Source organism: Daphnia pulicaria, chromosome 6 (assembly GCF_021234035.1).
Source record: "Daphnia pulicaria isolate SC F1-1A chromosome 6, SC_F0-13Bv2, whole genome shotgun sequence".
In the NCBI taxonomy this organism is placed as follows: domain Eukaryota; kingdom Metazoa; phylum Arthropoda; class Branchiopoda; order Diplostraca; family Daphniidae; genus Daphnia; species Daphnia pulicaria.
Window position 1 is genome coordinate 13,790,559 of NC_060918.1, and position 12,320 is coordinate 13,802,878.

Here is a 12,320-nt window from a genome sequence, read left to right on the forward strand (position 1 = left end):
GTGAAAGAAAACGAAGCAATTTTGAACAAATAATCACAAAAAAAATGGATACAAGATTGTTGATGCCGGAGTCTTGGAAGAAGTAAACGTCATCACTGAAGAACAAGGAGTCAATTGCATAAAACCAGGACATCAGTGTTCCGTTTCTACAGTTAAAAAGGAAAACTTCTTCTGTGATACCCACATCGGTAATACAACAAGATCTCAACGCTAATGATGGATAGTCACGAGCTGGTGACTTTAAAATAAATGACTTCCTTAGACGTTTGGCTGAGCAAGCTGCATGTCCTTACTACCTTATGGATGGTAACGGAAAAATCCATTGCAACTGCAAAGGAAATTCTTCGACTGTTTTCGTCCAAGAGAAATCTTATTGGCGATGCGCCAAAAAATATTGTTGCAATGGGAAATGTTGTTTATTCATTCCAATAAAAATTAATAATTTTTCCCTAGGGCTCGACAACCTTATCGCTCGCCGTGTGCCTTCTTTTCCATGTGTGCTTTTTTGCCCAATTTATTCCACCCCACCTCACGTAATTATATTCCAAAGCTCGCATCACTAACTAACATCCACGCAAGACCTATTGGCTGCTCCCTTTGGAATGTTTTCGCTTTTCTTTTACTTTGTGCGACTTTTGGAGAGCGTGAAACATTAGTTTTTGATTTTTTTTTGTTCTCCGTTTTTGTCCTGGAAAACTAGTTAAGACAAGTGCAGTCCAGTCATGCTCGACTCTGGCTCAGTGTCATGACGGTCTTGTTTCCCATGTTAAATATTTTTTTGACAAAGTCCGACCTAAGGACCAGCATTGCCAGTTCTAGAAAAAAACATTTTATTGATTTGGGTCCCTGGTGGTCGAAATTAGAAAAGGATCAAGACAGCAGACGACTGTCGTCATGGAAACATAATTTTACGGCACTTTCATCAAAACGTCGTTTCTTAGAACTGGAAATGCTGGTCTTTAGGTCCAGTTCAAAAAAAATATGGCAACTTTTAGTAGGGGTACACTGGTCTTCACTGGTCTTCACTTCTTGCTGTAGGGGCTTATGGAGCGATGTCCCTCATTCTTCTAATCCTCCGTGGCCTTGCCAATGAGCCAAAATCAGTGTCGCTCTTACTTTCACATTTAAGGCGCTCGACAGCTTCCGGTGTCCCGCAATACCAAACAAAGGATAAAACGAAAGAATTGTACATAGTGACAAAACAGTGAAAACAACAAATCAGAATTGAACTTCATCAAGAGTGTCAACTTACAGTCAACAGCTTGACGAAGTAATAAATGAGGAAAGCGCCGCAGTCCTGAGAATCTACCAACTGCGTATGAACTCTGACACCCTTAGCCCACACAGGTTCGTACAGCTTGGCGGTTTCTTGCTTGGGTTTGCGCCGTAGTTCTCTACCAATAAATCTTGTTAGATTTTGGATGAGGTGCTTCTGCTTGCTGTTGAGTTGTAAACACGCAACGTCACGCTGATGTAAATGGAACTCAAACCATTAAAAAACACTTCATAATACATTAACATTTTAACCCACCACGTAGACTTTTCGTCATTCTACGTGAACAAGCGTCCAATGGTTATCGGCGCAGATAAGAATTAATACATTGGAGTAGTTCATCAGTCGTTTATCGTTGGATGCACCTTTGACACCAACCAGGACCAGGCAGGGTTCCATCCAATTGTTCCTGTACGCGGAAAACGGAAGGGGTGGACAAAAAAGGGAAACAATGAAATTATCAGTTCAGACAGAGTCACACTCCCACATTTAAATAAAACTGAAAGACATACCTTTCTAATTTGGTGATAAACAAAGCCGAGTAGAAGAAAGAATTTGGAAGAGATATAGGAAAAATAAGAATAGTCAACCAGGCTAAAAACGACCCAAAAAATGAAAGATACACAAACAAAATCAGATTCCGTTGAACAAACCAAAGGCAACTGAGAAAAAGAACCTGATGTCGTTGAATGGGTTGCCCCTTGCCAATAATTGAATTTCGGACAGCAATAACCGAATGTTGACAGTACAGTATTTGTCAATTTCGACGACCATATTTGGACTCGTCGCTTCCCGTCTGCCCTAATCCATGTTGAAACAATCTATCAATGCTGGATGCTCGTCCGCTAACAAGCAAACCTCCTTGGAAACGCGAGTTTTGTCCGGTTAGTAAGATAATGTCGAGGCAGCCTCTTAGTCGTCTAACACGTAAGCCGAAATTCCTGTTGAGGGCATCCAGGTTCAGCGGCGTCGCTTGCCCAATAATCAATGTCAGAATCTAGGTAACAAAGAAAGATTTAATGAAAGGGGTTACTATCTGTTTCTTGATAATAAAAATTTACCACTATGACCCGCATGTGCGACGTCAGTGTTTACTTTCCCACCAGTGTACACTTCGTAAGCTGATGAGCATGTTAACAAGTCAAACTTCTCTCGCACTGCAGTGTATTCTGTCTTACACGTGCACTTGGGCTTATGGGCGAAACGCTCCAACTGTGACACACACATGATAGCCTCGGTGCAATTGGGACCCGTTTTTAAAACCATATGAAACGCACTGGGGTAGATCAAAACTAAATGACCCGGTTCCTGCTTGATGCAGTGAAAAGGTATAGGAGGTCGGCCACCTTAAGCACATGTGGCATGACCAAGCAGTTCTTGTGACTAGCCATATAAAAGCGGAAAAAAGAAAATAACTAGAATCAGTAAGCAAAAAGTATTTCATGTAGAAGACTCAGGTCACTCACCATTGAAAGTTGGGGAATTTCTTATACTCGACTGGGTACAGCTTTTTGAGCATTTGCAGAAGACGTGTGGCGTACCGTTCAGGAACACCTGTAATCCAAACATAGAAATGAATAACACAATTAAGTGAAATAATGGGGAATTTCAGCAAATAATTGTTTTGTAATACTTACAAATTACACGATCCAATACTTTGGTAAGCCGCTGTGAAGATAGTAGGCACTGGCCAAGTTCAAATTTTCAACGTGTATCTCGGTGAAGCTCTGAGCCGGCCCTACTAACAATTGACAGACATTTATTTCCGGTATCTTTGCTCTAGGGTTTTTGAGTTATGGAAGAAATGTCGCACTGAAGTTTGGAAGACTTCTAGTAAATGGGTTTGGGGTATGGCCATGGGAAAATTCCAAACATTAAACAACAAAAAAACACGATGGCAATGGGAAAAACCCAAAACATTAAACAAAACAAAACACACAAAAGGATAAGAAAAAAAAACAAACTTTTGAACATGATTTCGATGACAGTCACACCATTAAAAGAATGTAATTTAAGCATACCAAGAGTTTTCGTCCTCGTGAAACACCGTGATGTCTTTATTAACGACATATTCGGGAATCGGTTTATTCGGCACATCTCCGGTTTAAACCGATCACATCTCCGTCGAACAATTGGAAATTTTCCGGGAAAAAAGAATTGGAACCATAAGTGGCAAATCCTGCTTTATTCAGCGAAGGCTTAACGCCTCTCCCAATGAATTGATCAAGCATCAAACGAGAGATCTTCTTTGCGGAATTTTATCTCGCTTTTTTTCGTACTCTTGCCTCTGTGGCATTACTGATAGCTTCACTGGGTGTTTAAAGAGATAAAAAGTGTTCCGTTGTCGGGGGGTAGAATGATCACCATTCCACCGGTGTAATGCGATTGGGTATCATACGCCTTACTCACAAATTCACAGAAAAGTCCGAGTTTGGAAACAGTTGGCCTGTAGGTAACGATGTCATGATCACTCACAGCTAGTCAGACCAAAATAAAAAAAACAAGGTTGACTTTTATTTACAATGTAAGGCATTGACAAAAACAAATAAAAATTTACTCACGGGCAATTGCTTATCGGTCGCCCTCTTTTTTACCCCTTCTGGATTCCAACCACTAATTGTGAGTGGGACAGTTCCTGTACCCGTGGCCTTCAACGTTACAGAATATACACTGTAGCGCTAACTACCGCTTCTTGGCCGAAGGGAATCTTTGGCGTTATTTCGCCAAATTTCTTTGGGTAGTTTTCCGCCTTTTACGGTGATTTCGTTTAGCACTAGGCCTGCGTTCTATAAAAAAACGTGAAAGAAAAAAACAAAAGTTAAGGATTAAGTAATGATTGAGAGAGGCTTTATTTGATTTTTTTTTAATGTTTTGTAGTTACCGTTGGTCGTAGGGTGTAACCACGTTCTCCGGCGACTTCAAACGAGCAAGCACTCGCTCACTTGTCCATTTGACACGTTGTCGATCCAGCAGAAACTGAAACGACATCAGTCAAGGAGTGGTAAGTTAGTAGTGATGATGAGACGTGCTAGAAAGACTGGGCCCGCAAATTAAGGTGTAAAATAAAAAATTTAAAACAAAAATTAAACGGCAACCTATAACCACTTAACTATCTGCCAGTTGTTTTAGGTCAGCAAGTAGGTGTCCAACAATTTGGGGTCTTGGCGGGTGAGGTTTAAACATTCAACACAGAAAGGTAACCCAATGTTGTCTGTAAGCTAATCAACTCAGGGGCCCAATCGTTCGTCGTACACACACACACACACATATATAGACACAAAAATAAGAACAAACATTCGAGGGTTATTCATACCATTCCGTCTTTGAACTCGACGATGGGAGCTTTGGACCATCCATCATTTGCGATAGACTGGATGGGTACTCAAGCCACCAAGCAAAGCTCATCCTTCACCATGGTATCTCGTCTGCCCCACGTCCACCCTCGAATTCTGGACTTTGCAACTATTTCAGACTTGATGGTAAACAGACGTGGCTCGAGTAGACAGCAAGTTGATGGGGTCATGGAAGCCTTGAAATTGCTGCGACAACTGATGCTAAACTAAGGAATGCTCCTTATTCCTCACCAGAACAAAAACGTCGGCTTATCGCCTCATGACATTTAAGTTTTTTTGTTCGTTAGTTTTTTGGAACAAAGAGTTAAGCCTGTATTTTGGAGACATTGAAGAGGGTCTTCTTATCTATCGAACATGATAATCAACCTTGATCTTGCTTAAAAAATATAAAGAAAAGAAAAGAATTGAGCTAGAAGCAGGACGGGACAAAGCTGAGTTGGTAGAAATTCTTCTAAAGTAAGTAGAGTTTTATCAAAAATGGATTTGATTTCTTGGTTAAACCTAGGCGTTTAACAAGTTCGGTTCTCATTTTTTATTATTTTTCAAATAGGTACAACAAATCTAAACGTGACCTCTTTAAAGCCAAGAAAAAGGTCCAGCAGCTGTAAATCCGTTATAATCAGCTCAAAGCGTTATCAACTAAAAAGCGACATGGCCAGAGCAAATCAGGAAAACAAGGTAATTTCCCTAGTCCCAATTAATATTTGTGAGTATAATATAATTTTTTTAAATTATAGGATGTCATCTCATAGAGTGACAAGTTGAAAGAGAAAGTGCCACTATATCAGAAACAACTTAAGGAACAATTATTGGCTTATAAGCAACAATTTTGTCTAGATTAATCCTCTTTACAGCCTGAAATATACTCTAACTTGATTAAACAGGTTGAAGATTTGGAAGACCAGCTAGAAGAGCAACGAAGTACAGCTGGCGCTCATAACCAAGAACTTATTACAGCTTGTAATAATCTGTCTGAATCGGTGTTGGCTAATTCACACATGACTGTATTATGTTGGAAACGTGCAATGGCTACTCCATATGATATGAAAAATCACATTTTTCTTGTCTTGACAGAACCGCATTGCTGAAATGGAACAAAATTTGGAAACCGAGCACCAAATGCAAGCATCAGCTCTGCAGGTTGCTGAAGCCGTTCACTTTCCATGCATTAGGGAGAAATAACACGTTTTCTCGAAGAAATGGTCATTCAGGAGCAAAATTACCAGAATTTGATGGATAGTCGTAAAACGGCACTCGACAAGAAGTTATTGGTACTCAGTAAGCTGGTTGCAGACGAAGAAACCCGGTAGGTTAGTCATTCCACGAGATACTTTTAACTCGTTTTAATGATATGAATGTACTAACGACAACTATGTAATTATAAAAACAGATTGGAAATGACGCCATCGCCCCGGAATCACGCAGAATGCTCCTCCCTCAAAGAGGTTTAAATTTGTTCCTTACATAATTTGTAGTTTATCCTGAACATTTTTCGTCAATTTGCAGAAGGAGGTATCGTTGAATGCATGGAGTTTGGTTCAAGAGACCCTGAAAGACCGAACTGTTTACCAATTTCAACAAATTTTTGGCAATTTTTGGCAATCAAAGTGGCTCCTGGAGGGACTGTGTTGTGACTGTGTACAAAATTGAGGCGTTGTTTTGTGGTTTTTGTTTTATTATAACAATGCTGTTCCACCAGTGGTTAAAAAAAAGCACTTATTTACAATTGGTATCAGGATGATAATCTGGCAATGCACTTTTTCTCAAGTGGTAATCAAGAACAACAACATTCATTACATACTCGGCAAACTTCCCGCAATATTTCGATTTTACTGACTAGCAGATACCAACAGAATTCCACATAAAGGAAACTGTATCTTGTACAAGAGTTTCTAAACTACAAGCTAAAACCTGAAATCTGCATAAGAGCTCACATTGAGTCTACCAAGCTCATTGCCCAACAAATTCTAGCAGCTGGTATTACCATGGACGACGAGAAATCTGTAGAAAGATTCTCACCACTCTTCCAGGAAGTCTTCATTATTTTAGATGTTCATTTGAGAGCTGTCCGATTGCTGATAGGACTTTAGAAAACTTAACCTCAAGACTCGTAAGAGAAGAGGAACGACTAAATCTTATAAATGGGGGACGCAGCTCTGCTGATCATGCTTTCTTTGGCGAACAAGAAATTTAAACCATTGATTAGAGGCTAAGTCAAGGACGACTAAAAAATCAAGCCAATGCCCACCGTGGCTCATCGAATTGAGTGGTTTGTCTCATTGGGAAAACAAAAGAATTTATCACGTATGCCAAGTCCCTATCCTTAAAGAGGTCGAGAGGGCAACACTCAATGCACCCGAAACGAACCTGGGCTGCTGAAAAATAAACGGCCTCACGATTTTGGACGCTGCAGCCACTGCAACAATTTTGGTCATGAAGTACAGAACTGTGATTTCAAGAACACTGAAGCAGTACACTGTGGTTACTGTGATAAGTACGGCCAAGAAGAGAAAGAATGCTTCATAAAACAGAGAGATGAGCTGGTTGCCACCCGTTTCGGCACTTTTTTCGGCACTTTGAATTTTGTCCGTTTCGGCACCAATTTTTTCTGTTTCGGCACTGTGATTGAATTTTTCGGCACCGCCACCAGAGGTGGTCCTAAGTATTGGTATTTCGATGCATGTTTTCTTAGCCACTTTTGTCCGTTTCGGCACTATTATTGTCTGTTTCGGCACCGCTCCCAAAATTCGTAAACAATAAATTCCACTAGGTGTCGTGTTATAATATATTGTGCATAGTCTTCTTCAGTTACGGCCACAGAGCTGTGATTCACCCTGGGTGTCAATTTTGTTCGATCCACCCACCGACCCTCAGCTGCCTGTGGCAGTTATACCTATGCCACATGCGTTGCCATTTTACGAAAGTATGATTTTCAATTCCTGTTTTCCACAAAATCTTCCCATTGTTTCCACCACGATTCATAGTGAGTAAGCAATTGGCAGCCTAGTGAGTACAGCGGTGGATTCTCATAAAAGAAGTAGTAGGTTGTATTCTGTGCAGGTCATTATCCATTTTTTATCATTTTTCCTTGTTTTTTCTATATTTTTTAAACGAAATAGATGGAATGCCTAGATTCTGTAAAAAATGCGAGTTTTTTCTCATTTTTTAAACAAAATCTGAATTTGTTTTCTTTGGCAAGGACTTAGAAAGATTATTTATTAGATTATTTATTCATAAAGTTTATTTGCTCATTATCATTAGGGATGGTGATATATCGTCAATTTCAGATTTCAGATTCTCGTACTTCTATAGAATTGAACTGAGTTCTTGGCGTGTAAGCATAGTATTCAGCTTGAGTGCGGGACATCCGGGTTTGAATCTCTTATGTAATAAAATTTATTAGAGGAAATTCATTTTATAACTAAGATGCATATTTTATAACTAACCATGCAAAAACGCATTCATTTGTGCCGAAACGGAGAATATTAGTGCCGAAACGGAAAGATTTTTTAATGAACGAGGAGATTTTAAATACCAAGCGTTTTATAGGGGGGACCAAGCGTTTTATATGGGTGCCGAAAACGCCAAAATCGAAAGTGCCGAAAAAAGTGCCGAAACGGGTGGACACCGATGAGCTGAACACATGCTTCTCAACAGAAAATCGTTCCAGAACCGACATTTTTCGAGATTTTGGTGCATCCAGTCATATGACTGATCAACAATGGATGCTGCGTAACTTCACACCATTCGAAACTGACTCAAGCTGGATCAACGGGATTGGTAAACCACAAACTGCTGTTCTTGGCAAAGAAAATATACACATCGTAACACCAGTCAACGATGTCAGTAAGAAATGCACTATCAGCGACGTTCTCTATACTCCCTCTATCGGAATCAATCTATTCGCTGTTGGATTCTTTATTGCAGAAGGAAGTGAGGTGCACTTCACCGAGTCACGCGAATTCATTGAAAGAAATGGAGCACTCGAAATGACGGCCACCCGAATTGACAACAAGCTCTATATACCGTCTCGATATCACTATTTCTCGAGACAATGAAACATTTATTGCTTATCCATTTCAGAGATCTCTTCAGGAATGGCTTTAATCCATTCATCCATTGGTCACATCAGCTACAGAAAAATCATGGCAAAAAGATGGCCAATAAAAAGGATGTGCCCGTGAACTGCCAACAGGATCTCAACCCCCAACCACACCTTGCCACGACTGCGCCCCGGGCACCTACTTAGCATAACTTACAACACATAATCTCACCGCTGGCTACACGAGAGCCATAAGTCTTTTATTCACTAGTCAGCAACAAATCAATCAACCAGTTGCACGTATATAGTCAGGAATGAAATGCCCAATGAGGGCTGGTTTGTTGACAACTCTTTCTTAATTGTTTCTTCAAGGTTTCACATGATATATCATCCATCACTGGATGGGTAAGTATTGTCAAATAAAGTTATAATTTTAAACCTAGGTTGAAGTTGAACCCCACGTCGTTGGCAAATTGTAAGCTGCATTTCTATAGTCATGAGCTAAGGTGCATAATGAAAATCATGAGTTCATAAACAGTTTTTACCTTTTGATAGTCAGGAATTGAGCTGCATGTGGGAAGTCATGAGCTCCATTACAATTGCCTGTTCACAGTCAGAAATTGAGCTGCATGTTATAGTCATGAGAAAAGATGTAGATTGACAGCCATGGGTCCAAACACAGCTGCCTGTTGACAACCAGGTCGCAAAAAAAGACAAATTCAATCATATGAGGTCACGAATCATTAAATTGACACACACACGAATAACAACAACAAATCTATTATTTAAATATATTATGTTAGCCAAACAGAAAGAACTTGTAATTAACAGTTCTTCTTTCATTTGCTTTATTATAGCAACTGGAAGCATTGGGGAAAATTATGATTCCTTTACAAAACGGAATACTCGCATCAACGGCAGTGATCGCAATCGTGGAGGCTGGAAATGTTAAGACTGCATCCGAGAATGCACTAGCAGAGCTGAGAAAGTCGGACGAAGAATAACACAAACAAATTTTCTTTCTCCAAGTCTCGAGGAAACATGGCCGGCCGATAGCTGTCAAATACAGCAGTAAGGAAGAAAGGAAGATATAATATACAGGAAGAAGGTTGAATATTTGGAAAATGACCTGGCTAAAGTATTGAGAGACCAGGAAAACATTGACTAAAACGCGAATTTTACCGTGAATCGGACAAGGAACACTCAGCCGCACAGGCCAAACGATTCGGGGGTTATCCACAATACGATTATTCTAGAGCTGGACCGTCTTGCGGCTATCAGGAAGGATATAAGCCTAGAGGGTGATGAGGTTATTCCTGAGGAGGGAGACAAACGAAGGTAAAAAAAGAAAGGAAATTTTATTTGTGCGGAGCAACGGATCATTTTGTCAGTAATTGTCCCAAAAACACCCACAAGGGGTAATTAATTTTGACTGATTCAATACAATGGCCATTACACTTTTTAATTTCGCGATCTCAAATCGAGTTTTATTTATCATTAGCCACAAACAAATACAATTTTTTTTTACAGGAATTCAGATGAGATTATTGAATCTAAAGACGGAAAGAGACGGTTCGAATAAGAAGAAACTTTGCTCGGACGGGTCAAGATGTGTAAATCTGAGCATAAAGGAACAAAAGGTTACGCTCCAGCGAGCACTTCCAGCGATTATTGTAATTGGCACGAGAACAAGACTACCAAATAACTTATGATCTAAAGGCGGCCTTTCAGCATATCAAAATCCACCCATCTCAAACAAAATATCTGGGCGCAGCCATACCAAAGCCGAACGGCGAGATTCCATATCTAATCTTCCTCAATCTTTCCTTTGGACTCTCCTCTGCTGTCCACTGTATAACAAAGATCCTTAAACCGGCCAACGCTTTTTTACACGAGAAAGCAATGCGTCATTCAATCTATTTAGACGACGGCAGAGTAACAGCAGTTTCACAACGCCAAACAGAAGAGCATATCGTATTTGCTTACAACATTTTGCAAAAGTCAGAATTCATTATTGAAGCCAAGAAATCTGATCAAGAAGGTGACGCAAGTCAATCGAAAGAGAACTTGGGCTTCATCATTGACACCGGCAACATGGCGGTACGACTTGAAGAAACAAAAAAACAAAAACAGCTCAGCTTACAACAAGTAAACAAAACGATTGAATATGGGTCAAAGTTTATTTCAGACAGGGATCTCGCTTAAATCGCTAAAATAACTGAATCTCGCCAGCACAATTGAAAAAATTGTAGCCATGGAACCAGCTATATAACAAGTTTTTGTCATGGCCGGCTGGCCGCAAGAGCAACGTATATTGATTTGGACAAGGCCGTTGAGGAAAGAGGATGGGGCAGGCGCTTAGTTATGAGTGAAGAGTCCATAAGCAGGATGAAATTCTTTGTCTAGAATTACTACAAATTTGACAATTAACCGATCGGCAGCCAAAGAAATATCAGTTGTGTCAATCATCGGTCCTCGAAACTCTTTCACGAAGCAAAGCTCCGTTGCCAACCATGCTAGCACAAATGAAGAAAATATTTTTGCCAGTGAATATTTTTGAGTGAGATAGAACGCGAATCGTCATGTGGACATAGGGAACTACTAGCAGTCGCGAGGACTCTTGAATACTACGAACGGACCGGCGTGTCTACTAACAAAGCATCAACTATCTACTGGCTAACAGACAGCCAAAACATGGTCATTTTCCAGACAAAAGGATCAGGAAAAAGACATATCTAAAGTGAAATGTTTAGGATAATTATTTGTGCCAACGACCCAACATTACAATCATTCCGATTCACCTTTCACGCAATGAAATACGGTGAAAAAATCACCCCCAACTTCTTTTTGGATTTCTTCCAAAGCACGCCGGTACATCCTTTGAACTAGACACAGTCAAGGTGAAGAATTTCCATCAGGCACGTTTGACCGTCTACGGAGATAGCTCCATTACTTTCAATCATTCAGTAATGGAGCAATCCAAAAAATTCGTCCTTCTCAAGTACATAAACAGTCTTTGTGTGGACAAGTTTATGACTTGGTAAGTTATTATATTCAAATTTTTTAATATTATTCAAATAATAATTTTTTATTTGAATAATTAATAGGGCGTGCCTGCCAGGAACTTCGTTTGATGTCTACAAAATACGGATAGAAAAAGAAATGAGGATCAATGGCTACTACCATCTTCAGATTGTTGTGCGGGTCTTGGATGAGTTGTTACCAACCATGAGATGTGACATCACCCCGAAAAGTAAACTTTATCGGGGTGAGCAATACATTTGCCAGCCTAAAATTTTCATCAAAGGAAGCTGTGAGCATTCATGTTGTGTTCTTTGGGAAAATATCGCATTATTAATTTATATAAATTTCTGTTCTAGTGTACCAAGAGATGAAGGAGGTTAAAACGAAACAGCTGGCGAAAGTTAAAGCATACATGAAGATGGCCGAACATGGAAGATGGAAGATGGCAGAACTAGCTTAAAGTTTCTTACGGGGCGACGAAAGCAATTTCTTGGCCCGTTGTCCACACATTAGGATTCCGGGAGATGAGCAACGGCCGTAATGGGCCCTTTGAGGCCGCCACTTCCACGGACAATACCGCCAACTGCTCTACGAGCCCTATAAATGAGCGAAGCTCCATTATGTTGGC